Source organism: Scyliorhinus canicula, chromosome 1 (genome assembly GCF_902713615.1).
Source record: "Scyliorhinus canicula chromosome 1, sScyCan1.1, whole genome shotgun sequence".
Taxonomy (NCBI): domain Eukaryota; kingdom Metazoa; phylum Chordata; class Chondrichthyes; order Carcharhiniformes; family Scyliorhinidae; genus Scyliorhinus; species Scyliorhinus canicula.
In genome coordinates, this window is record NC_052146.1 from 203,546,879 (window position 1) to 203,552,464 (window position 5,586).

Genomic DNA, 5,586 nt, shown 5'->3' on the forward strand with positions numbered 1-5,586 from the left:
ATATGGCAGCCGGCGGCAGGGCGGGATTCACGCTGCTCCCCCCGGGGATTCTCTGACCCGGCGGGGTGTCGGACAATCCCGCAGAGAGAGTCACCCAAGGCTGTAATTGAACTTGAGTCCCTGGTGCTGTGAGGCAGCAGTGCTAACCACTGTGCCACCGTGCTGTCCAATGGTTTGCTAACTGTCTTCAAGCAGGAGTAATATATAGTTATTCAGAGTGGCAGAAGGTGGCAAGTGATGTTTCCAAAGGTTTGTGCTGGTACCACACTGCTGCTCACAATTTTGTATTAATGGTTTGGACTTTGGAATCACAGACACAGCTTCTAAATGTGTGGATGAGCATAAATTAGGGGAGGATATTCAATACTGAGGAGGACTGCAAAAAGTCACAGAAGGACATTAGTATGTGACAATAATAATCTTTATTAAAGTCGCAAGAAAGTTTCCATTAACACTGCAATGAAGTTACTGTGAAAATCCCAGAGTCGCCACATTCCTGTTCAGGTAGACTGAGGGAGAATTCAGAATGTCCAATTCACCTAACATGCACGTCTTTCAGTACTTGTGGGAGAAAACCGGAGCACCCGGAGAAAACCCACACAACACAGGGAGAACGTCCAGACTCCACACGGACAGTACTCCTAGCCAGGAATCAAACCTGGGTCGCTGCCGCTGTGAAGCAATACTTCTAAGCACTGAGTTACCGTGCCGCCCGACTTGCAAAATGGGAAAATAATTGGTAAACCAAGTTCAACACAGATAAATACGAGGCAGTACTCATTGGTAGAAAGATTAGGGAGGTCACTTATTACTTGAAAGGTGCGAGTCTAGGTGGGGAAGAGGATCAAGGCGACCGTGGAGTACAAATACATCAATCACTAAAAGTGGCGTCACAGGTTAACAAGACCAATAAAAGAAATCAAAACATCCACTGGGTGTTATTTATAAAGGGATTAAATTCAAAAGTAGGGAAGTTATGCTAAACCTGTATTGAGTCATGATTAGACCACACTTAGAATATTCCGTGCAGTTAAGGTCACCATATTAGAAAAAGGATATAGAGGCACTGGCGGGGGTGTGGAGAAGATTTATGAGGATGATGGCAAAATGGTGTAGGTTTACATAACAGGAAAGGATTGACAGGCTGGGTCTCTTTTCTCTTGGACAAATAAGACTGAGGGGCTGACCGCATAGAGGTCATTTACAGAAAGAATGTTTCCTCTTGTGGGGAAGAGGATAATTAGGGGTCATCCATGTAAGAGAGTCACCAAGAAATCCAATAGGGAACTGCAAAGAAACTTCTTCACCCAAAGAGTGATGAGAATGTGGAACTGGCAAATACATCACTTGGTTATACTGAATGGTATTGATGTGTTTAAGAGGAAGCCAGACACGCATAAGAGGGAGCAGGGAACAGAAGGTTACGAGGTTAAACAAAGTTAGGATGGAGGAATAGTGGTACAACTTATACTTATATAGCCCAACAAGCCCATGCCAGTGTCTATGCTCCACGAGGATCTCCTCCCCTCTTTCCTCATCTAAATCTACCATGGTAACCATCTACTCCCTTCTCCCTCACATGGTTGTCTGGCCTCCTCTTAAATGCATCTATTCCATTCATGTCAAACAGTCGGTATGGTAGCAAGGTCGAGTAGGGGAAAGGGACTGGCTGTGAGTTAAATCACTGGGGTAGAATTTTGGGTCACCTCAAATTTATGGAGGGTAACCTATGGGAGGCCAACCAGGGCTGTACTGGAATGGTCAAGTATAAAGCTAATGAATGCATGAACAGGGGGTTCAGCAGGCGATGAGCTGAGACAGAGATGAGTTCAGGTGATGCGGAGGTGGAAATATGGATAGTCTTAGTGAGGGCACAAATATGAGGGCAGATATTTCTTGAGGCCAGGTATCGTCTGAGGATAAAATGTGAAACCAAGGTTGCCAGGATGTTGACTGTTACCGAGAAGGGGGTGGAATCAGTAAATATGGAACAGAATATGAGCAGGGACCAAAAACGGTGGCTTCAGTCTTCCCAACAATAGATTGGAGGAAAGTTGTGCTCATTCAGCAGTGAATATTGGATAATGGTTTGATAATTTAGCAACAGTGGAATAGTTGAGAGAGGTGTTGCTGAGGTAGATCTGTAAAAATTGCCACTGTGCCTTCGGATGATGTTACCAAGGGACGGCATGCAATGAGCAATCCGGGGGGGGGGGGGAAGGGGGGGGGTTACGGGACGGATTGATCCTTGCTGGATCCCAGAAGGAATGGCACAGGAGCAGGAAGAGAAGGAATGGCACAGGAGCAAGAAGACATTTCAAGTGATTCTCAGTCTACAGTCGGATAAATAAGAATGGAACTACACGAGAGCCATCCCACCAGCTGAACGACAGTGGAGAGGTGATTGGAGGAGGATGGTAGGCTTAAAGGCTGCAGGCGAATTGAGAAGGAGGAGGAGGGAAAGTTTACTTCTGTTACAGTCTGTTAAAATGTCATTTGTGACTTTGACAAGAGCCATTCAGCACTATATCGTGGCAAAAACCTGATTTGGAGAGCCTCAGCCGTGGAGTTCCAGGAAAGGTGGGAAAGGATTTGGGAGGTGTCAACACGTTCAAGGATTTGGAGAGGAAAGGGAGGTTGGAGAAGGGAGTCAGTAGTTTGCCACGATAGTGGGGTCAAGGGTTGTTTTCTAGGGGGCGTGGTAATGATGGCAAATTTAAAGGACAAGGAGACAACACAAGAGGGAAAATCACAAACAATATTGGCCAAAATGGAGGCGCAGAAAGGAAGTTGGATGATCTGTGATTAAGTGGGAATAAGATTGAGGCAACAGGACATGGATCTCATGAACAAGAAGAGTTCAGAGAGAGAATGGCAGAGAGGTAGGAGAGAAAGCAGAATAAGGTGCCAGTTCAGGGTGAGGGTAGGAGGGAATAAGAAAGGAAGTTTGGGCTCGTGGAAGGAAGTAATATTGGAGAGACAACTGATCAAATCATTTATTTTTTAATGACAAAGAAGCCCTTGTTGAGCTCCTCACATTTATTGTTGGAATTGAAGATGGATGGGACAGGGGACAGCTGTTTAAGAAGACAGTTTTCAGTAGAGAAAAGTAGCAAGGGTTTATTTTTGCATCCTTTAATAGTGAGCAGTTTCAGCAGGTGAGACTAGGAGCTGATAGGGTTTTAGCTACTTGTCCAAGTCAAGATGGTGGCCGACTTTGAGGGTTATTCCTAGGCTGTGGTGTCTCATGATGCCTCCACTCTGGATGGAGCATGCAAGCATAACAATGCTCTGTCTGAATCTTAAGCATTTAAGTTACAGACGGGCAGTATTACCAGTGCAGCCTAACTGGAATACATTATGGAGCCACTGATCTTAAACAATGTTGATGTTGCTTCACATTAGAAATTAAGCATTTTTGTATACAGTCAAATTGTCGCTTCTAAGAGTGTCAAAATTTCAATATGCATTTTGTATTGGACATTGTAAAATTAAGTCGCTTGAGAAATTCCTTAGAACGAATGATGTTTTGTGGGCATTACTTTGCCAGAAATGCAGAAGTACTGTGCCATTGTATCTTGAAGGGTAATAGAGCAAATGCATATTTTTCTTGTCAATCAACTAACTATCTGATTATCCCTTGTTACAGGTAATCTTTCAAAAGGGTCAATGTAATCTTACCAAGATAAAGGGAGTGCTGAAGAGCTGCTTATTCTGGCTTTGCAATCAATGTGCCTTACTTTAGTTTGTTCTACACTTAGTTTTATGTAATCACATTCAGTAAAAGATTAAATCCCAACTGTTGCATTCCCAGATAATCAGAGACTTTTAAAAGTGGCAGGGATTCCACGGGTTAAGATAATATCCTGCTGCATTTTCCAGAGGGAGAAACAAACAAATGGATATATTGAAGGGTTGAGATGAGGTAAGGTAGGAGGAGACCCATGTGGAGCATATCAACCAGCATATTTGGGCTGAATGGTCTTTTTCCATACTGTATGCATCAGATATGTGATTCTTAGTACATGGAACCAGCCCCGAATGACTGGGGCAGTAGAGGGAGCTCTTCTGAGGTTGGCCTGAGGCACATCATTGAAGTAGAGTAAGGAGTGCTTTACTCTCAAAGAGGAAACTCCTGTCTGTGAAGTTGACATCAATCAACTCTCCATGGGAGGAAATTTCAGAAATGTCATTGAGATATTTATGCTTTTTTTTAACCATTTTTAATTGCTCCCTCTCCCCCTCATCCTTCTTCCCAGGCAATTTTGTTCCACACTCTCCCTCATCTCTTTCGTAAAGGTGCTGACTCAATGTTGATATTTTTTAAAATATAAATTTAGAGTACCCAATTCATTTTTTTCCAAATAAGGGGCAATTTAGCATGGCCAATCCACCTACCCTGTACATCTTTGGGTTGTGGGGGCGAAGCCCAGGCATACACGGGAGAATGTGCAAACTCCACACGGACAGTGACCCAGAACCGGGATTGAACCTGGGACCTTGGCGCCGTGAGGCAGCAATGCTAATCACTGCGCCACCGTGCTGCTCCTACTCAATGTTGATATATCTTCATGGTCACCAAGTGGCTCCCAGAAATTTGTCCATGGTGCCATTTGCCATTCTTGTTATCCTTGCATTCTCCATCCTTGTGACCTCCACAAGGCCAAGAGTGGGTTGGTTAGCTAAGTTGGCTGGACAGCTGGTTAGTGATGTGGTGCAACGCCAATAGCACGGGTTCAATTACCATACCGGCTGAGGTTATTTCCAATCTTGCCCCTCGCCTGAAGTGTCGTGACCCTCAGGTTAAATCACCACCAGTCAACTCTCCAAGAGGAGAGCAGCCTATGGTCCTCTCGGACTGTGGCAACAATTACACACTGCCATTGTGCTTCAGTGATGAAGGGAGTTAAAGGTGGTGGATGGAATGCTAATCAAGTGGCTGCTTTGTGTTGGATGCTGTTGAGCTTCTGGAGCTGCACCCATCCAGGCAAGTGGAAATTATTCCATCACACTCCTGCATTGTGCCTTGTAAAAGGTGGACAGGATTTGTGGAGTCAGGAAGTGAGTTACCCTTCATAGATTGTAGCTACGTATATGGCTGGTCCAGTTCAGTTTCTGGTTAATGGTAACCCCCAGGATGTTGATAGTGGGGCATTCAGTGATGGTAATGCCATTGAATGTCAAGGGGAGGTGAAGTGATTAGATTCTCTCTTGTTGGAGATTGTTTGACACTTATGTGACATGCATGTTACTTGCCCCGTATCAGCCCAAACGTGAATGTTATATGTATCTAGTTATGGTGGTCATTCTGCAACCACCAGCAAAAGATGAAAAATAGAGAGCAACATTTCTCAGACTGCAAGGTTGAAGTTGCTTAATGAAAAATAAAGCAGATGAAGATGGAAATTCAAGGATAACTGGGAAGAAATAATGAAAGATGGCAATATTTATTAGAGGAGTGGAAGGACGAGGCACTGGCAGTAAATGGTAGCCATAGAATTATAAAACACTTACAATACCAGAAGTAGTTGAATGATCTTACAAGATCATTTTAGCCCAACTGAAGCTTTGTATCCAATGTCCTTG